Source organism: Lagopus muta, chromosome 12, assembly GCF_023343835.1.
Source record: "Lagopus muta isolate bLagMut1 chromosome 12, bLagMut1 primary, whole genome shotgun sequence".
Classification (NCBI taxonomy): domain Eukaryota; kingdom Metazoa; phylum Chordata; class Aves; order Galliformes; family Phasianidae; genus Lagopus; species Lagopus muta.
The window spans coordinates 3378782-3401476 of NC_064444.1; the positions used below are offsets into that span (position 1 = coordinate 3378782).

At 39.6% G+C, this 22695-nt stretch overlaps 1 long non-coding RNA gene across 4 annotated transcripts in view; it reads left to right on the forward strand.

Annotated features, from left to right (window-relative positions):
• Positions 1-22695, forward strand: part of LOC125699054 (uncharacterized) — a 124076-nt gene that overhangs the window by 4867 nt on the left and 96514 nt on the right. Inside the window, exon 4 of one of the 4 annotated variants that reach the window (XR_007379419.1) lies at positions 11863-14729. The exons of 2 other annotated variants lie outside the window; for them this stretch is intronic. This is a non-coding gene — a long non-coding RNA (uncharacterized LOC125699054). Of the gene's footprint in view, positions 1-11862; positions 14730-14879; positions 15241-22695 lie in introns of those variants that run through there. One more of the 4 variants, XR_007379417.1, reaches the window with a different exon arrangement.

The following is a 22695-nucleotide window of genomic DNA, read 5'->3' on the forward strand; positions in this document are numbered from 1 at the left end:
AAAAATTTATATTGATCTGCTGTATACTGCCAGTTCTTCATAGAAAAACTATATCAAATACATAGGAGAGTTCTTTTTCTTTGGCTCTTGGTATATTCAAAGCCACTTAACATTCTGTTTTTAAACTCTTGCATTACAGGCAAGCAGCCATGCGTGCAAGTAATGTATGTTCCCCCCCCAAAAATTTATTAACTGGGGGGATCAAATCCCTTCTGAATAATATGTAATTCAGAAAGGAGCTGGAGCATAAAACAAGTAGTCAGTGGCAAAACTGGGTTTGTTTAGCCTTGAGAAGGCAAGACTGAGGGAACTCTTACTACAGCCTTCTGATACATAAGGGGCAATTATAAACAAATGAGGGCTACAGGCTTTGCGTAAGGGCTCAGCAAAAAGGCTAGATGCAGCAATTGTAAGTTTTAACAAAAAAAAACCACCAATAAAACTGAGTGAATATGAAGAAAAAGCTCTTCATATGTGTGAAGCACATGATTAAGCATTAAGCATTAGAGCAGGGGCTGGAAGAGTCTGTGGAATTTTTATCTTGAACGTTTTGAAGATTTGACTGGGCAGGGGACGGAGGGGAAGAGAGAGGAGACAAAATGTAGGCATAGTTCTTGAAGTTTTTCTACGAAGGTGTTTTTCATCGTTATAATTTTTTGCTTTCTGCCAGAGGAGTAATGATATTTAACCATAGCTGCCCAGAGAGGCTGTGATGCCCCGTCCATCCCTGGAGGTGTTCAAGGCCAGGTTGGATGGGGCCCTGGGCAGCCTGGGCTGCTGTGAAATGGGGAGGTTGGTGGCCCTGCATGGCACAGGGGGGTTGGAGCTTCATGATCACTGGGGTCCCTTCCAACCCAAACCATACTATGATATGATACTGTGATAGCTCTCATTCTTTATGTTGGACACTGGCTATTGAATGCGCTGTAGCTACAAGTTTAATGAGACTCTATCCTTTTAGACAGTCTCTAAAAATGGAATAGAAAACAAGTCTATGGTCTTATGATTGGTTGTGTTACTGGGGTGAGGAGTACAGCTTTGTGCATCAGCTGCAGTTTCATGGCAGGTAACAGCTCCTTGCGTTTGTGTCCTAGTAAGGTGAAGTCTGGTCCCCCTCAGATGGTGCAACTTGCCAAATCAGTCTGACTAAAACTGAGGCTAGTGGTGCCCTGATCCTGGGATGTGTCATGTGGCTTGGCATATAAAACCCCACAGATCCTTTCTGATCTTTTCTAAAGAGTGAAAGTGAGGTGAAATGGGCACTGTGGTCACAGGAGATCTGGAACTTTGGAGAGATAATGTTTCATTGTACGTTTTTAGAAGCTATGAAGGAAGTACTCTTACATTTGCCTGCAACCCTTTGCTGCAGCACTGACTTCCTTTTTTATCAGAAGCTGCAGGTACATAATGGAGTCCAAGCTTTTATTAGAAATAACTTGGAAGAAACAGTTCTTCATGCTACATAACATAAACAATTGCTAAAATATGCAGATCAGGAAAAGTAATGATGTGTAATACCATAATGTTTTAAACGTCTTAATTTAGTTTATAGGTACTCCAAAAAAATCTCTTAAGGAGCCAAGCATCAATAATGTGAGCCTGTGCTAGCTGAGTAATTACCTCTCGGTGCTGAATTCTTAAATATTAATTTGCTGTATGCTATTAATCATGTGCTACACAGTAATCTCTGAAGGCGAGGCAAAATCACGGCTCTGAAGTGAAAGCAGAGTGTAGCTCTTCCACCAAGGTTCAGAGTTTGTAGTTCTTCAGATTTGTCTGCTGGTTTTGATAAATGTGCACATGACATACTTGGCAGTGCTTGTTTGCATGGCAGGTATAAATATGGGGTTGGCCACATCAAGTAACATGACGTTGCTAAATGCTCTTCAAAGCACAGCTGGAGCTTGATGCAGTGGTTGCAGAGGGAAGGTGTGAATGTCTGAGACTCTTAAAATTAGGTCTGCTCCTAAATTACTAAAGATTTACTTGTATTTCCTTGCAAAGTGTCTGAAGAAATACAAAAATACTTTGTTTTTGTGCCCTTAGCAAAGAAGAGCAGTTCCTGTTGTTAGCGAGGTCAGTGAATATTTTTGCAGAACAGCTTCTGTGTAATCAAGTCAGGGCATATTTGAATTGCAAAGCGTGGTACAGTAAAGACACCCAAGCTAAGGTCAAATGAATGAGGTCAGGTACCAAAGATACTTCAGCTGCAGTAGTATGCAACAGTCCCAGCTAACTTGCTCTGCCTGACAGACTCAACAACAACAAAAACTAACAAAAAAAGAAAAACAACAAGAAAGAAACCCCATAAAGTAACTAGAATCTTGAAATGTCATCTAAAATTAATCTAATACCATATCTCATGCTTTCCCATTGGGGAACCTTCATTTCTTGAAGCTCAACTTCTCTCAGTCCTTTCAGAGAAGCAAGCATATCTGTAAGACAGGTAAAGAGAGGGAAACGTTGGTGTTTCACATGCCCTGAAGATAAATAAAGCTGATTTGGAGAACTTTCTCCTCCATTGAGCTGGTTGTATTGGTTAGGGGGGCTCTTCTAATGCAAATCCACTGCTTTGGTTAGGGTCACAGTTACTGTAGTTACAATGTGGTTGCTAATGCTAACTGTAACAATCAAGAGGATAACGGACTTCCTTCTTTAGAGAGAAGGAAAAGTCAGCCCTAATGGAAGGTGTAACAGGTAATGCCAATAAACACTGGGATGAAAAAAGTTCTGCCATTCCCACTCATTTGGTGTAGGATTCTAGGTATGAGATTTCACCCATTTGGAGCTTCCAGGGTCTAATTTAAGTGGCAGCTTGTGAAGCTACTAAACCTAGTGGTAGCAATAGAAATGACCACTTCTATTTCATTGTGCTTCCTGTGTTTATTTGACAGAGATTAGATCAGTATTATTTGGTAGAGATTGATCAGTATGGATGTTTTCCTTCCTCTGGAAGCAGTGGATACCCACAGTTAGGAGGAGAGAATGATCCTTGTTGCCTTTTGCATTTGTTTGTCCAGTAGTAAAGTGAGGATAATCCTGTGCACCCTCATAGGTGTGCAGCTGAGTGCCAAAGTCTTCCAGAGTTCACAAGTTTCCCGCTTTTCACACTGTCTATAAAGTCAGATGTGTGGGCATTGAAATCCATGGGTGGGCACTGTGTGCGTGCAGCTTCCTTAGGGGCTGTGGTTCTGCACCCCTTGAGATATTCTGAGATGGAGAGCTTTTTAAATCACTGGAAAGGGCAAAACTCCAGGGAGAAATCTACCTGGAAAAATAGCTCTGTACTTGTGCTCAGTTTTAACATCAGTGAACTTTCAGCCAAAGCTGTCCCCATTTGCTTTTGTTCTTCCTGTTTGCTCACACTTCCTATCACAGCCTCCTTTATCTTGAGCCAGCAGAACTTTTCCAAGAGTGTGTGTGTGCTGCAGATGTACAAACTTGCTCAGGAACACTAGTGGGCAAGCGTGATCTGGTTCATGAGCTCCTCTAAATCAGAGTGTCTTGGGAATGAAGATTGCAAAACCCTACAGCATGCTCAGACCTAAAGATCCACTGGCCATACAGACACACAGTATGTTCCTTGGGCCTGTCCTGCAGGGAAGTGCATCTTCAAATCCTGCATCAAGCAGTTGATGACTTGACTTGACTTACCTTTTTTAACATGAAATTTTGAAATGATGCTTAATCACACCAAAGAACTTTGTTTTTCTCAGGCAAAATTATGTATTTACATAAAATTCTCTAATTGCTTACAGTGTGTTGTCTCCTGAATGTAACACCTGCTTGAGAATGCTGCTGATTTAGGTATAACAAGATCAACAGTGCAGTTGTGCATTGTGTAAGGCAGGAGAAAAGTCATTTTTAAAGCCTAAGTAAGATTAAATAATAATAGGAATAAAAATAATGCATTTTTTCATATTTCATATCAACTTCTGTAGCAAGGATTGATTTTTCTATTCATTAGGGGCATATTTCTAGGAAAACTTGGCTTCATTAAATGACAGAGATGAAGCTAAAAATGCCTCCTATTTAAAAATAAGGGTACTTTAAAGATATGCAGCTTAAAAAAAAGACCATTTTGTCTGGCCTGTGCGAAGCAAGGAGGAAGAACTCAGAACTGGAGAATCTGACTGTAGGTCAGTGCTGCTGCATTACTTCTGCGCAGAGAAGCATCTGCGCTTCAGGATCCCACCAGAGAGGTGAGGCTTTGTCCTGGGCTTTGTGAGGGCACAGCATAAAGTTATTGGTTTAGGGCTGGTAGGTGACTTTGCATCCTGCTTCAGTGCTCTGTTAGAAGTGGACCTTTGTATCTTACCTGTGTGTCAATAGCGAGGTGATTCCTTCATCATATTCTTCTGCATCTGCTGATGTCCGTCTACGTTCTTGAGTCTTCCTTTATAGCTACAGCTTTATCCATCAGTACCAAGATGGAACATACTGGGTTTGCTTTGTCTCCTTGCTCTCTTCTGCTTTCCCAGGTCTTACTGCAGACACTTCTCCCAGACTGTTTTCTTCCATGTGCAGCTGTCTGCAAATACAGTGGGGAATAAATAGTCTTTGACCATCAGGTTCATTGGAAACCTGAGGTCAGTGTTGGTAGCTAGAGCCTTGCTTGTCCTGGTGGAATTCTTGCAGTTCGTAGTTGCTTCCTTTACTGACAAAAATGAATTTCTGTTACATTCAGTCTGCTTGTTTCGATTTGCTCTGTGCATCACAAACTAAAAATCTGGTGTGCAGAGCTGTTGGGTAAGGTTGTGTGTAGGGAAATGACCTGGACTCAGGAAAGCATCCTGATTTTTCACAAACCCTTTTTTGAATATTGTGCAAAACCATTCATAGAAAATAACTGTACAGTGATGTTGTGTACTTTCTTATTCCTACCACTCAATTTCCTTTGTTTTTCTTCCCTTGGAAATAGTATTTATTTTCTGATCTGGAAGTGTTTCACAAATCACTTTTTTTTTTTTTTTTTCAAATTCATATGTAGTTAAAAGCAGCTTGTTTCCTTTCAAAATATGCAGGGAAAACTGGATGGCTTCTTTGTCCACAGCGTCCAACAAGGTGGGCTCCTGCCTCCAAGCTTGGTTTGTGTTCAGTCAATGAGTTTGAGTTGCAGCAAACCCAGTTCCCTGTGGCTTGAGACATGCTTTCCCCCTCTCTCTCTCTGGGGCCTGATTATCTGCTCTTTGCATTCTTAGAATGAACCACAGGCTCCCAGCTATGCTGCAGATCTGTCTACCATCCTTGAAACCCCCAAAGCATGCTTAGCTGCCTGTCTGAATCCAGCTATGTTCATTCGCTCCCATTCCACTTACAGAGGATTCACCTGTATTTTATTTTAAAGAAATGTAAGACAACCTGATAATGAAACAAATTCATTACAGCATGGTTTTTAAGTGATCTTTGTGAACTTGCATCTGAATGTAAACCAGAACTTGGATTCTGGCCTTGCTTTTAGCATTTGGTTTCGCTATAAAAGCAGGAATGCTCCATAGAAGTGTCTGCTCAATTTAGTGCCGTGCCTTTGGTGACTGTGCTGTGACAAATGGTAGGCATGCCACACAATGCAGTGTCCTTGATTTCTGTGGCTTGGGAATTTTTCCAAAATTGTATAAAGTCACTCTGGATATTTTTCTTTCTGGGGAGTAAATTTCACTTTACATCTGGGTCTTACTGAATTCTAAATGAGCGTATATGAAGGGACAGAAGAGGGCTGTGAGGTAACAGAACCTTTTCCTTTTTGCTTGGAGCCCATTCTTTGCTGTTAAAAAGCAAATAGCTTTGCCACCTGCAGCCGTTGGGAAGCCAAAATGAAATGAGCTGATGTTCTCTATCCCATTCCAAGCATACAGGTGTCCACTGTATGAAAAGCGTTATTGCCGTTGGCATCGCTTTTAATAGTGTCAGCACAGAACCCAAATGGCTCTGGTTGGAAATTGCCCTTTACACTGAACTGGGGCATGCTGGCTGGCAGTATGGATGAGCTTTGACACAAGGCTGTACCTTGTTAGCAACGAAACAGGATTTCAGCCTTTTGTGTTTGTAGTCCAACGTCTGCACCCAGAATATGTCTCAGAGTTCATTAAATCATTGTGGTATTTTTATTGAATGCAAGCCCTGAAGTCCTTGTTATAATGGATGCAGAGCTTATACTCTAAGGCTGACCAGAGTTTCTGTATTCTTGCTCACATTGCTGCTGACAGCATTGTTATCCATGTTTTCTTCAGCAGGACAACCTGTTAGGAATTTTGTAGTGGGGAAGAAAAAAGTACTGCTCTTGAACCAGAAACGTTTCCTGGGAATATATTTACTAGTTTTGATGGGAACAAAGCCTCAGACCTCAGGTAGACTTTCATTAGTGTATTAACCCTGTCACAGAAGGAAATGGGGCATCTGTCAGGGCACTGCTTTGCCTGTTTAATTGGCCAGAACCCCTCTAATTGTGAGGACAGTAGGTAATTGCACTGACAGAATACAAGGCTTTATTCGTATGTGCTTAATTTATAAGCATATTTGCACACCAAAACAACCTGCCTTGCTTTGGTTATGTTGTGTCTGTGGATATAAACATTTTGAGAACTTGAAACGCTTTCATGGAGCAAACAGGCTGTGTTGTCCTCAGCACTGCTTTGCAATTCCTGCTCCCTGCCCAAAGTCTTGGGTAATTTTACCAGTGTTGCTGTTATTTTGTTAGAGACCTAAGGGCAGCTACTGAATTCTGCCCTGACAGCCAGATTTTTGGAGGTCTTATTCTCTTAACTCTTCTAATACTGTTAATAAATCTGGTGAAAGGTGACCGTAATTTCAGCTGCCATGTGAAAGAATTGGCTTCTTTAGTTGTATTTTTGGCTTCTAAGCGGTGCTGCAAAGCCAACGTGGAAAGCAGCATCAGCATTGAATACCCTCCACCTGAATTCTGGTCCAGTTCGGAGGTGAGCCTGAGAGGAGTGGAGGGTAAAGACTGTTTGACAGTGAGGGAGTCAGCATAATAAGAAAGCTTGGATGAAGCCAGAGGCAGAAAGTAACAGTGATGCAAATCAAAGCAGATAAGCATATGAAAAACACACATCAAGGCAGCTGAGTTAATAGGGGCTCAGAAAAATCATGTTATGGTTTGATTGGAAATCCCATCAAATGTACTTGGCAGGAGAAATTTATTTAGATATAACTTCAAAAAAAACCCCACAAAGGATCCATTCTGACATGTGAATACTTCACATTATCTACGAACACACAGGTGGCTTTTGGATGCAACATGCTGCATAACAGATGCCTCTGCCTGTGTCTCAAGAGCCACTTGTTGTGCATTCATATTGAGCCAAAATACTTTGACAATACAAAAGATTTGAGAAAGGCTGTTTGGCTGATGCTTGTGTTGTGAAGCAAGCATTTAAATCCTAACTTAAAATCGGGATTGTTTTTGCTGGTCTTTAGAGGATAATTTAACTAGTTTACTGCTTTTATTTCCATGGAACTGCATAAAATAATTGTGGAGATGGAACCATTGCAAAATAACTCTTGTTTATATGGATGTATGTTGATATCACTGTCCTTTGGTCTTTGCTACAACTTATGCACAAAATGCATAAACACGAGTCTCAAACAGCAATCAATACTTCACTAATATGCCATCAAGTGCTACATCGTATGTTTACATAAATGGTTAAAACTTCTGCTTTGCTAAGGCAAGCAAACTTGGTGCAGTGCAAATAACAGTGCTGCACACGTGGCATTTAGTGGCTCTGTCACTGGCATTCCAGAATTTCAGTGTTAGAGGTCAAGAAACTGCAGCAATACAGAGCCATCTGTATGGCAGATTTCTGCTCATGCAGATATGCACTTTTTTTTTAAACCCTATTTGGGTTAGGAATGATTTTGAAAACAAATAAACTCCCTCTCAGCTGTGTTTTTCTGTGTACTCTGATGCTGCTGGGGATTTGTTTCCTGCAACAGTTCTGCTGGATTTCATTTCTGTGATTTGAAGGTGTAAGCAGGGTGATGTTAGAAGCTAGAGGGTGTTGTGCTCCTGGCTCACAGAGGCTTCTGTAAATTCAACTTTCCCATGTACGATACAGAAGTCTAACAGTTGTTATGGGCTCGTGGTCCTATAGTTTGGGTGATGTAGGTGATAACAGCTCATATGGGATGTTCTCAAACTCCATACACATGAAGTTACTGTTCTTGGCATGTATTTCAGTGGGCTTTGGGTTAGATCCTTAAAAGCAAAGGAGTTTATACCTCTCCCAAAATTCAGAGCATCCCTCTGAAATATTTGTAAACACTTCAGTATTTGCATTGCTATGCTACTGCTTCTCCCATCTTCAGCAGAAATGCATGCTTATTTCCTATTTGTGAAGGGATGTTTGCTTATCTTCCAACTGTCCCGGCCTTTTGCAAGCTGAAACAAAAGAGCAGAGAGCCTCTGCAAGAGATTTTGCTTTAGAATGCTTTATTGCTGAACAATGAATACCAATTTAATTATAGTTGGGAGGCCTGGCTGTGTTTTCTTTTGTTAAGTCAGAAGTGTGGAAATGATTTCCAGCTGCTGTTAAAAAAACTGCTACAGTACTACTGTAAAATGCAGAATTTCCGTGGTATCTGGCTTGTTCTACAGCCCTGCTAAATTGAACTCAATTAGGCTTCATGTCTCCTTTCTTGTCAAAGATATAATACTTGTGCAGTCACGTGTGGGATGTGGTAATGCATTTAATCAGGAGATTTGTCAATAGCTCTAAACAGTGCCCTAAGGTGCCCTTTGTGGAAACTCCTTTTAAACTAGTGTGAATGACTGCAGATGTGGTAAATACCTCTTTAACTACACCTTGGATATATATTATGGAATAGATCTGAGGGGGTGCCATAAGGCAGAGAAGAATTTCTTATTTCAATACCTGCATTTTTAGTCTCCCTATCTCTGCTGCTGCTGGTTCTTCCTGCAGCCCTTTTAAACTTCACTGAGCAGCACTGTTGTTGAAGTAATATTTTTTAGAAAATATGTGCTTCAGCTGAGGAAATGTCAGTGTACTGTTGAACATTAAATAAATTGTATTTATTTTTTCTGGAATGAGACCAAAAAAAAACACAAACGTGTTGTCAGATGCCTACTGGAGTCCTCAATTAAGCAGCAGCAGTACCCCACTCAAATTCAGAGCAGAATTCAATAAATACATGCTGCATATTCACTTTCCACAACTAGCAATTACAAACAGATGCAATCAACAGGTCTTTCCCAACATCTTTACAAACCTCACAGCACTGTTAAGGAACCTCAAAGAGGAAAAGTATGCCTGTTTTCCTGTATGCTTTTAACGCTTGGCACCACCCTCCCCAAATAAATTAATGAACAGAGAAATAGAAGTGTGTCTGCAGGTGGGATTTATATACGAAGGGAATAACTCAGAATAGATTCAGTTATAGGCAAGAGCCCCAAATGTCACCTTTTGTGCCAGCCTGGGCCTAGTTTGACCAGCTCCATTTTGTGATGTGCAAACTGCAGCACAGAGGTTGCTGTTGGGAGGCAAATCAGAGGTACTCTGATGTCAGAGCACCCAGGGAAAAAAACTTTGAGAAAGGTGATCTGAAAGTGGGTTTCTTTCTTTTTTTTCTTGGCTGCAACGACACCATTCAGAAATGCCACTTTTTCTTGATGTGTAGGAGTGGCAGTTGCTACCTAAATCTAAATATTATTTTCATAGTTTTCAACAGCTTTTGATACGCTAGTAGTGCTTTCAATTCCAACCACAACTTCTTTTCTGCACTCTTGGATGGCATCAAACAAGGATTTGTGTTTACAAATGTTCCTTTTTTGTGAGTTTATGGCATAAGAGACATAATCTAAAATGTGACAGAAGTTGTGGAATGCGCAGCAAATTTTTTGAATGAGCACAAATTGTTAGTTTAATTGCCACTATATTCTTGGGACAGAGAACATGGTGTAAAAATGCTTTTCAGAATATCAGTTATCAGCTAATTTTCCAAATACAAAGCAAGCACCTTGTAATGCTGTTGTTTTCCTGCTTTAAGAATAGGGCATCACAGCACTGTGCAGTATGAGCAGATAGCTCACGGAGTGCAAGGAGTCTTGGATCTCTTCTTGTAAGGAGAAGGTGAAAATGTAAAACAGCCCCATGACCCAGGGCAGGTTAGGAGGATCTGGAGTGATCAGGTTTTGGTTTGGCTTTTGTTTTCATGGTTCTGAAAGCTTATAGTTTCCTCATTGCTTTCTTGGTTCCTAAAAGGGCAGGGCATTTTCCTCCCTCTGTACAACTCTGCTGCAGGATTGGTGAGAGTGGTAGGTAGTAACAGGGATTTGTAGTGAAAGGAATGCAGATGGACAAGGCACTAGCGGAGGCATCAGGAGCTCTGGCACTGATTTATTGGACGAGTGATTTGGGGCCACATGCAGTAAACAGTTCGAGCATTGTTCATAATCTTTAAATTACCTCCCCAAACCTCCCCAAACTATATTCAGCTGAATTCTATAATTGCTGGACTTTGTTTTCTAGTGTTCTGTTTCTGCCTTAATGAGTCTTTAATTTCTCTCTGCTCAGGGGCCAGCTTTAATGGAACAGTTGGTGGGTATTCCTTTCCTGACAATCTTTTCTCCTCTGAGATCTCCTCTTTCAGATCCTTCCCCAGTCCCTACAATATTGGTGTTCTGGGAAAACATATCAGATTGACTCTCATAAAAACTGTCAGGGGAGATCACGTGTTGATAGAATCAAGGGAACCATTGACAGATATCTAATTTCTTATAGTGCTGAGTTATTAATGGGAGCTGTTCGTAGGGCAGTGGCTTGAAATCTTTCATGGTAACATCAGTTAGGATGGTGTTAGAGACTCAGGGGGACTTAGGACATGATGTTTCTCAAAGGGATAAACTTCTGCCCGTCAACTGGTGAGCAGCATCATCACCTTCTCTGTAGGCAGAGGCTGTTTTGCTGCCAGGTTCTGCTGAGCCCACAGTTTTGCTGAATATTATTTGTAATCATGACTGTAAGCTGTTCAGCCTGAGCTAGAAGCAAGAAATCCCAAGAAATCCTAGGTGTTTTTTTTCTTTTTTTAAGGATGATTCTGCACCGTATGCTATGAGATACAATTTTGAGGTACTCTATGAAATTTTGAGTAAAAATTGTTACCTCTGGGATGTACAGTCCTCAGTGACAGGGAGAGGGAGCGTGACTGTGTTTTATGCTTAGGTATCTATATGCTGATTCAACTTCATTTTATATTCTTAAATAATTGGATCTGTTTTTTTTTCCCCCATCACATTTTCACATTGTCCATGCTTATTTAACTTTGGAAAGCGTTTTGTGATCAATAGGTAGAATGTGTTTATTAAGCAAGAAGTATCACTTTATTTAGTTGACGGTTGAGCTATGGGCCTTGTACAGATTTATAGCAGAGCATAAACCAAGGGAAAGAGAAATAAACTGTTATTCAGCTGAATTACAAATACAAAGAGACCTGGCTTTGCCTCTGATTTACTCCAGCTGTATGAAAGGCACATCATTATCTCTGGTAACAGAAAGGACACCTGTTTTCCTCACACGTTTAAATTATACAAGTCCAGGAGTCCCGTTGTAGCATTATTCACCCCCAAGAATCCCAAAGTGGTTTTTGTACTGAGGCTGTATGGGGGAATTTTGTCCCTGAAGGAGAATTCCTTGTGGGACAGAAGCTGGCATTTTCTCATTGTGAGCAGAACTGCTGTGGAGCGTAGGCAAGTGGGTTGGCTCTGAAAATCAGTTACCAGGAGGTGAAAATGGGCACACGTTGAACAGCAGGGGAGTTTTTCTCTCTTCTCTAAAGAGACCACTGTAGGTTTGATACTGATTTCTTTCTGGTGGTTTTCACTAGAACACTACTTGGATGAGACAGCCTCCAGGGTGTTCGTGGTAATGGCGCATGTTCTGACTTCAAAATGGAGGACCGAGTCAGCTATATAGCTAGCAAAATTCCCACTGATTGGAGTTGCTGCAGGTCGGATCCCAAAGGCTCTATGTGACACATTCCTGAAACGAGCAGCAATCCTGTTTTCCTCATGCTGGCTGTGTGGCTACTCACCTGGCAGCCTTTAATTTGCTACAGCTCATCTTTTCTAGTTGGATCTGCATTCATCTAGCACACCAAAGTTTTCTGTTCCACGTTGTTTCTGTAAGTGCAGCAAGCCATAATCTCATGGAGTCATACATACTCTTTAAGGAACCCCCTACTTATGCTGCTTCTGTGTTCAACTAGACTCAAGGGTCAGTAGTTTTTTTTTTGCAGCACTATTTCTTTCTCATCTCTTACTCTTGCTTCTTTGAACCAGGGCCAATTTTTCATTAAGGAGAACTCAGCAGTAGAAAGAACACGTGGCAGCAAAAGCAGAGTGTTTTCTTTCCATTCCGTATTGCCACACGAATTTTTATTTTGAAATCTAAACGCAATGTGTGGCTGTTTTTCATCTCAATGAATTGGTAACTTGCTTCTCTGTATGTTGTCACCAACAGTCTTGAACTGGGGAAAGGCAATCTCTCCCAGTACCAGTCCTTTTTAGGCAAGGATAACAGAAGCCTTAGATGAAAGATTGTTATATTCTTGTATTCAGACAGTCTCTCAGGGTGATTTTCTTTGGAGAAAAAAAAATCAGTAAAATTTGTACCTCCAGGATCCTGACCAAACACTGCAGTTTATTTCATGCCTCTAAGTCAGAAGTACATTAATCAAATACTTGCCACAGAATTTCTAAGTACCTCTTCACTGACTGATCTGGGCTGTTCCCTGAATTGATCACATGTGTAGATTAAATGCAAGACTGAGCAACAGGACGTAAATTGTCCTTGTGGACTTTTATTCTTCCCTGTGTGAGGTTGGTGAATAGCACATTCTTAATTGGGGACGTTTCAAGTAACCAAGTGCCTGATCTGCAGTCAGAGGGACTGGGGATTGGAGAAGCTCTACATGTGTGGCCTGATGAGCACAAGCAATCCAACTCGGAAGCAATGCTGCCCATCTACTGAGGGTGGTTATTTTCAGCTGATGAGTGGTTATGTCTTAAGATGTGCTAACTTGATCTCTTGTAATCATCTGTGCACATTTTTACTCTCGTTGGAGGTACAGCGTTGAACAATTAGTTAAGTCACAAATCACTTAAATATCAGGGAAGGAATTCTGCTTTCTGCTGCAGGCTTTTTCTTTTGGCTTCTCAGCCCACAGTGCTGTAGACAGAGAACAAGGTGCTCGTTTAGCACTTTCTTAGTGCAAATGCAACTTCTAGCATAAGGGGGGAACGTTTCAAAAAGTGGTCTAAAATCAGACAAAAGGTATCCAGAAGGAATAGTGTTATGGAGATGCTAAGACACAGCTCACAGACAGAGACTGAAAAATCTGAACAGGATGAGTGGTGGTTTCCAAGCATCTTTTGCTTTGCTTAGGCCTCCTGGAGAACCCCATCCAATAAGCAGATGCTGCCATGGGAACAGAAAGAAGGAGCCCTTTAATATTCAGTGCATAGAATAGATTTGCTATCAGTGTGCTCTCAGGATGGTAGTGTTTCTGAGTTAAAAGATGCAAGTGCATGGCATTGCACTTCCCAATGAAAAGCAGACTTTCCAGAGATTACAGATAAATACCTAGATATCCCAGAACATAATTTGAGCAAGTTTCAGACTACTGACCAGAAGAAAATTCAACTCCTGAACACAAAGATGTGTTTGTAGCTGTGAACACTATCAGACAGGGTATCTAGATTATGTCAGACAGGCAACTAAATGTAAATAAACCTGAAAAATTATTTTACAGTATGATTGTAGGTGGTAAAAAATAACAGTCATGAAGAATTATGGTACCAGCCAGGATTACCTTTATGTTCCTAATCTGCTCTCAAGGCTTCTGTTTTGCCTTTGAAATAATAATAAAAAATGCTACTACCTTAATACTTCTTACATGTCAGCTCACACCCCCTTGGGTTAATACATTCTGCAGTCTTGTTGTTTACTTCTCATTAAGCTAAATGTTTTATGCAAATCATCTGACATAAAGCCAGACGACCAATCTAGAAAGGCTGTAATTCCATCTGATGAGTTCATTCAACTGAAATCTGTACTTAATTTCCATAATTATACTACCCTATTCTCATAATGTGAACTGATTGCTGCAAAAACACAAAATAACTAAAATGCATTCAGATTTAAAATATGAAAATGATACGTCCCTTTGGGCACAAGTGTTATGTTTTACAAACAGTTTCTGTTTTCTTTTTTTTTTTTTCTTTCACAAAATATCTCTTTATTTAAGGCTGTGTCAGCCTAATTTAAGGACTATTAAATTGATAAGAGCCATTTGTAATGCAGTTTTGTCTTGATAGAGGAAAAAATGGAAGAAAAGAAATTTGAGGAAAAAACTACACCAGAGCACTAACAATTATATTAATGTGTCGTAGTCAGAACCCTGAAGATTGGTATCATCCTTGTCACGCAGCTTAAACTTAGAGCAAACTGACTGCGTTGTTGCTGACAAGTCTAAGTATCTTCTTAATTATGGAATCGGCCAAATTAAGTCACTGCGGTACCAATCAAGCTGTAAAAGAGCTAGCATAGAGGCTTTTCACATGGCTTGAAGGAGATGACAAAGGTCTGATCTTCCTTTTGGGAAAATCATGCCTTTCAAACGTCTTGTTTGATTGCCCAAGCCTAGAATGGAAATCTGTGTTGCTTGCTTTGAGTGGAATTAATTGTTGTTGTATTTGAAGGAATCTATTCTAAAATACAGACATCTATTTAGCATGCACTGTTCAGCATTTCCTCAAACGTTCTGAAGTTGGTACTCAGCATGGCTACACCAAAGACTAAGTCACTGAGCTTCTAGAAGGCCAGATGTTTTATCTTTTCCAGTTTGGTTCTACAACAACAGTTGTACTGAAAACAGAAGTTACAGAATGTGACAGTATAAAGATGTGGAAGCAGTATTCAGAAAAGCAGTGCAAAAGAAGGCTGAATGCCATTGACCACGCTGCGTTACCAGTCTCTGTTGGCGTACGACCTTTGCCACTGAAGTGATCACGAATCATCTGTGAAATCAACTTATGGCTTTTACCCATAGAGTAAGAGCAAACTAACAAATCCATCTCACACATGCTGTGTAAAAAGGTCCTATGATATTCAGAAATCTATCGTTCTGTTTAATACAAAGCCTGTTATTATTTTTCTGTCTCTTGCCTACAATAAAACATTTTTTCCATGTGTTGCTCAGAAAGGTAGTAGCTGTTTTTGCTAAGGGTCATTGACTCTCTGTCAGATTCAGCCAGTTTCCCATATGCTGCATGGTCCTTCTCCAGTGCCAGCTGAGGGTCTTTGAGTATAGCATGTTTGGTGGCTGCCCATTTGTCTGCCATCTAGGATCTGTGTTACCAAGTCATTGCTTTTTTTTAAATACAGAGTGGACACCTTTGACTGGCAATCTCTCTGAGGGTGCAATGCTACAGTTCAGCTCTACTAATGATAATTGTAATACTGTGCTTAGAAACCCAGCCTTCTTTAGGTGGAATAGGAAATGGTGGCTATTTCATTTCTGTTACATTTTTAATTGCTGTTGTCTCACGTATTTCTTCTTCATCTAGGCTTCTTTTGTGTGTAGTAGGAGATGATAGGAATTGATTGAACTCTCTATGCTCCCAAATAGCAAAGAGCTGAAAAATAAAGTTCACTTTCCTGAAATCTTCTAGTTGTTCAAGAATGCAGTAGACAGTTATATATGGTGGATGCTGAAAATAGTTAAATATGTATGATGGATGCTGAAACCAGTGAAATATGCCACGCTGCTCTGAGTCTGTGCTGCAGGAATTCTATAGAATGCAGATAATTCTGCGTTACCATGATGATCTTTCTGGGAAGAAAGAGAGCAGAATCATATTATAGCTTTCTAATAAAAATAAGCAGTAATCCTGTGAAATTCAAGCTCATCCAGCTAAATCACTTTAGCTTTCTCTTATCCCTAGCTTAAATATCCTCAGTTGCCTTTCTCGAAATGACAAACACAGATAAACAGCATCAGCTATTGCTGTGTGGGGAGATGGGAGGCAGCCTGCCTGCTGTGCCCAATGGCATTGAAATATGCAGGCTTACACCTGGCTTTGGTCAGGAAGAAGTTCACAGTGCGTTTGCATTTGGGAAATGTGTGAAGAGCTGGAGCAAACACCATACTTCTGTGCAGTTGGCTTTGCCTCCATTCAGTGATTTATTCTGAGAAGGTGCGTCTAGTCGAACAGAGCTCCTTGCTGGGACGCTTGCTGGTTATGCTTCAGAAGAAAAAGTGTCACTTACTTAATTGTCAGCAACACTTCCTGGAGCAACTGGTTATTCCAGAAGAATGAACTCTTGCTTATCCAATTAGTTTAATGAACTGGAAGTGTCTAAACCCAAATGCTCACGCAAGCTAACTGAAAAGCTTTCTGTACTGACTACAAAGGTTGTTCATAGCCTTACGGATTATTAACTTTATACTTTGTAATCAGAACTCAGAAGAAAATATTGTTCCATAAACCGAGTTCCATGAATTTCACAGTTGAGAGGAATCCCTTTAAAAAACTAGATAGCATTTCACTTGGATACAGATAGGATGAAGAGGCTAATGAAACCAATTTGAAAAGGATGTCATTTGTTCTGCAAAGTGTTGGCCATTGTAGATTCACTCATCTATTGGAGACAATGACCTAATTTTATACAAGATGAATCTAGTCCTGGAACTAGCAGTCTGGATTTGCATATGCTGAATGAATCTGCTTTTACCAGGCTTATTTGCATGAACCAATTTGGATGCAGTGTGGTCATAAAAAGACTCTTGTTTGTGTTTCACAGGAGTTTTCTAACTGGTAAAGCATAGTAATTATTTAATAGAGAATGTAGGAATATTTTTCAGTGTCTGGGACTCCCTGGAATTTATTCTGAATTAATCTCAGTATATTATTGTAATAGTGATCAGCAAATAACATATTCTGATTTTTCTCCTCTCCTATTTCTTGAAGCCTCTTGAAGTTGCAGTCCAAATAATCTAATAGAAGGCATTACTTTAGGAGCAGCCCTTGCATCTAAAATGAATTGGATAGGTTTTAAATTGCATACAATTCCCATGAATTGCAGCATTGGTCTGCATCTCAGTTGAGCAGATTAAACAATTAGTAGTCCTTCTATTGTGTTTGTATGTATGGAAGCCCTTCCTAGCTGATGTATGACATGAATATCATCACTTTTAATTTTGCCTTGAATTCTCTTTTAATGAGATATCTATATGCATCATAGAACTCTATTTCTTTCTGAGTTTGTATTTCTGAGGAACGCAGTAAACTGACCTGCTGTGAGCTTTGCTGGACTCCTTCTGGAATCTTGTAGGTTGTTTGCAGCTGGCTGCTCTGTCTGTACGCTGCACTCCAGGCTGTGACGCAGGCACAACCAAGATTGTTTTCTTAGTACAACTTTTCAGTATATTCATACTAAAGCTAGCAGATAAAGCACCGTCACTATAAATGTCTGTTGCTGGATGCACCTCTTATTGTCAGTTTGCAAAGTGTCCAGTTAAAGCAATATCCAACATTTAATAGCAAAATATACGGGTTTTAGCTGCAGTCGTTCTAAATATCAGCCCTTGTGTGCAGTGAGAATTGAATAGTCAGCAAGAAAACAACTCAGAAAAGGATTTTCAGAGTGACAGTTCGTTGTCTTGAAGCAGGCAGTTCCCCAAGCAGAGCCTTCCCACTGAGGATGCCTTGAGCTACTCTCAACTTACTGTTAACCACAGCTGATGAAAGACCAAGACTCAATTGGCTTATGGAGACATGCAAGCAAGTTTTGATGTTGTTTACATCAGGTGGAATGAAAATAGAATGAAATAATCAACTTAGAAGAGTCTTGGGAGGTAGCAAGGGAGCACCATATACTGAGCAAATGTTTAGTATAAAAAAAAATTATGAGCATGTGCAAATATTATTGAAGTACATGAAGTACCCCTTGGTAACAGCTTATTTTCCAAGCTGAAGGGAAATACACTGGAATCTTCCCTTTGCTAGAAGGTCATTTTTGTGAGAAGTGAGTAAGAGTGTGGAAGGAAAGGAAAATCGGAGTTGCCTCAAGGGAAATAAAAGGAATTAAATTGAGAGTCGACTGTAGAAATTTGCTTTGCACACTCACACCAATTTTACAGAGCTCAAAATTAATTGAAGTGATTCAGGGAAACTTGAAGTATTGGGCAGTCTTAATCACACTTGCTGTAAAAGTTTATTCTGAAAACGTGCTCGCTGAATACTGGTTTAGTAATCAGAGATCATGTATTGGCTACTACTAATTGAATGACTATTCAAAATCCTTTACAGCAACTCTTTCTAGCAAAAGAAATATTTTCTTATGAGTGACTCAACTCAAATTATCTTTCATGCCTATAGGTACAGCTCTCCTAATCTTCAGAGAAACAATTGCTCATAGCAAATACTGATGCATCATGCACGTGTCAAGTTGCTATCTTCATCATTCTGTTGGGTTTTTTTTTGTATTTCACTTAAAAAATAACTTGATTTTAATTTTTCTCCAGACCTCATATGATAATCCATGCTTGTTTACTTTACAAAGATGCTGTCTGATTGGTGGACTTCTAATGAAATTCATGTATGAAGTAGTTATACTAGGTTAGCTCTTCAAGCGATAGATTCTTTGGAATTCCCAGAACTGCTTTTGGCCTTGGGTGGCATCTCCATATTCATGAAGCAAATAAGGTTTTAATGGTACTGACTAAGCTCCAGTGCTTTTGCCTAACAGTTTTAATAATAAGTCTTGCACTGCTGTTACAAATGTCTGAAAAAGTATGATCAAGAAGCTGCCTGGAGTCCTTGGGGTGGTTGTGAACAAGTGAGGTGATCACCGGGGTCTCAGTCTGACTGTAAATGAATTGTCAAAACCAACATCACAAACAGGATTCTGCAGGCTTACGTAGGTGAAGTCAAACATCTTCTACAAGTCAAGGTCATGGGCATTGCTACCACCTCAAAAATAAAGTTTAAACTAGTAGTTATCATATTTATACCACTGTTACTCTGCAGAGTGTGGTATCCTGAGCTTGATGTTGGCATAGCACCAAGTAGAGCTGGTAGATTGTGTAAATAAATGCATTTTTTGCTTAGTGTTGATAGTATGGTCATAAATCGAGCTGAATTTAATTCCTAATAGCAATTAATTTATATTCCAGGTATATCCTCAGTTTTTCCTTGAGTCCATGTGGATTTCTTTATCATTTTTTTTCAAGTTTCCTACATCTGCTGCCTGTAGTGGGAGGAATTACTCATTCCATTAATTTTGGTCATGCCTGCCCTTACTTCACATTGATGCCCCTACTTCTACAGGAAAGAGAGCAAACAGTTACTAAACAGTCCTTCTCTGTCCTTTCAGAATTAGGCACACTTTTGTCACATTCCTCCAAATGATCCTTTTCCTAAATTGAATAGTCTTGATTTATTCTATTATTCCTCTTATGGGGAGTTTCTGTGTAGTCTAGTTTCCATTTTCTGAAACTTTTCCATTTCTAATATATTCCTTTTGGGAAGAAAGGATCAGATCCATGCATGATATTCAAGGTCTTTTTACAGTGCCTCTTTATATGGTGCGTGTGATTGAGTCCTCATTTCGCTTTGGGCCTTAGACATTCAGATTTCTATGAGCTTCCAGGGACTTTTAGACTAGCTTGAAACAGTATTCTGCCTTATAAGAGTTCGGATTGTCAAAGTAATCTCATTTGTCTTCTCCTTTTTTTTCTTTGAATTTTTAGACATCTCAAGAATTTTCCAGAAACGTCTCTTTAAGCAGTTTGTATGGTTTTTTATTTTATTTTACCTTTTAACAAGTAACTGTATCAGCAGCAATCATAAACAGTCACTTGTCCACCATTCAAAGAAGCCAGCAATTTGCCTTTGTGAATTGCTGAGGAATGCAGTTACTTGAAAACCAGTACTGTCTCTGGGGCTCTTCTTATTATTTTTGCTCTCTACAAGGTGAAAAATAAAAACAAAAATCACAAAAGTAGGAAATGGGAAGCAGTTTTATTAGCCTGGATCTTAGATCTCTGTCTTATGCTAGTCAGACCAAGCCATGAATGCAATCTAATGCCATCTAAACACCAGCTCGTCTAAATTAGCAGTACTACCAGCAGCAGATGCACTGGGGGAGCATCAACCTCTTTTTAATTTATAGAGATCTGGGTGCCAGTAGAGCCAACAGTTAAGCTCCCAAAGGTAAAACAAGTATGTATTACCTGCTTTTCAGTAACTTTTGTTAGAGTTCTTAGTTCTTAATGCTTAATTCACTTCTTGTGAAAGAATGCTCGCCTGTGAGGCTGTACTGAGCGGGTTATCAGAAGCCAGAAATATTCTACTTTGATTTTTTTAAAGAGATGACAAGCTCCCTGCATAATGAGAATAACTTGAGCTCAACAGGAGCTTATTGTCTAGCTCTTGTCCTGTTATAATCCATACAGTATTTTCACTGTACTTTCACTAGAGGTGTATGTTCTGCCTTTTACACATATTTCATACAAACTTCACATTAATGGCTTTAGATGAGATTCTTAATGTAAGTTCATGCATACACTACCCACATACAAATAAATTACACAAGCTCTATTAACTCTTCTTTTTCTCCATTACCTATCAGTATGAACAGAGAGAACAAAAACATGCATTAAATGGGTTGCGATGCTGCTTAGGCTTTTCTGTTACGTTAGTTATTTCTATTTACTGGACTACAATGAAGATTAAAAGTGGAATAGAATAGATATTTTCATCTTTTTTTTTTTTTTTTTTAACTTGGGAAGAGAAATCAAACAGAATGAAGTGATTACTGCATGAATGGTTACACAAATATGCTGTTACTGTTAGCTTGTAGGAGAAGGAGTGATTGGAATGAAAAGTGATTTTGGTTGGTGGCTTACATTTATGATGGATTATAAAATACAATGATTTATTATTTAATTCAGGGGGAAGAGCAGAGCTGTGGCATTCTTAAGCTTTGATTTAAGGAGGAAATGAAATATCCGCATGATCTTCAGACCACAAGTAGTCCGTGTTACTCTGCTACAAGTCCTCATAGGTTTTAAGTCAGGCACCAGCCTTAGGTAAAGGTAAACCCTTAGTTGTAATCATTGTATCACTGACATTTTAATGGAAGCCACTGGAATAAGGACAACCAGGACTTAGAGATGCTAAAGTGAATCCCAGATGAATCATCTGTTGAATGACTAGGTAATGAAGTAAGCCTTTTCTGAACATAGCCCTCAAGGGGAGTTTGAAACATTAAAATGACTTGCTGCAAAAAGAGGAATAGCAGAAAGAGCTTGGAGTTTTGAGAACTACTACTCTGTAGTAGTTCTCCCTGTAGGTAAAAGCAATAATCTTGTTTATCTAAAGCTTAAGTTCAAAGAAAAAGATGAAGTGAGTGGTAAATATCCATAGATTCCAGGTCAGCATTCCTTCCCAGAGTGATACATTCATACCAATAATTGTGGTCATATATGAAATGTGTTGAGTGCAGAACGACTGTCTTTTGGCAATAAATATATTTTGGGATGTTAGTAGATTTCCTCTCAGTGCATGTTCTGGGGCTCAAAGCAAGAATACTGAGGAAAAATGTGAGGTTTTATGCTGATCGCTTTTCAGTTCTATCATCCCTCTTGAATACTTATTTCAGTTTGGAAAAAAGCCTTTCATCAAAATTGAGTTCGGTCCTATTTCAGACTTCATTTCTTGTGAATGTTCTACCAAACAATTTTTAATCAAAACAGCTGACCTAACAGTAATTGTAACAGAAGGAACATTTGTAACTGTCAGTGTTCATTCCAGAATCCTTGATCTAGATGTTAAATGTTGGGAAACACAAACTGTATGCAGCTGAAACATATTCTATTCATATAGAATATTTATAATGAGCATCCAGCAGTAACTATGCAAGCAAATTTATTGGCACTTAAATAATGTCAGGAACTTATGACTTCTTCATGTACAGTTCACCAGAGAGAGGAGAAATAACTTGTGTCTTTATGTTGAATTTACTCTACCAACGTATTTTCTGTTTCTTGCTTTCTTTCTCCGTGTCTGTTAATAGCAAAAGGATGAATCCTTTTTGGAGAGAGATTTTCTTGATACCATTGTGGATAATTTTTGTGAAAATGTGCTGGAAGATGTGACTGATGAGAAACAAAGCTGACTCTTTAGATGGGATTCCATGGCACTGCAGCCTGTTTGGGTTGTATGTCTGGAGTAAAATTGCTCGTGTTTGTTCTCCCTTCACAGACAAATTGGTTATGCTGGGAGGGGGCAATCTGACTCAGGAGGGGTTTCCTGGAGGGAAATACTTCAGTGAATGGATGCCACTTTGCTTTCAACACCAGCTTTGGTTGTTCAGAGGCTATGGTCAAACGTCTCCTTCAGGCCAGTTTCCCACAGCGGTGCTTGGTAGGTAGCTCACAAACCATGTGGTGATGACTGACTAAAACCAGCCAAAGAATTTCAAACACAACTTAAAATGCCTTTATTGACCACTTCCAAAATTGCAGTGCATTTTTCTCAGCAACAGCCAAGTATCATGTTCCTTCAAAAGTTACTTTCCAGTCAAGGATATTTGATCTGAACTGACCATCCTTGGTTCCTAAAGCAATCCTTTAAATAAATGCCCTCCTTAA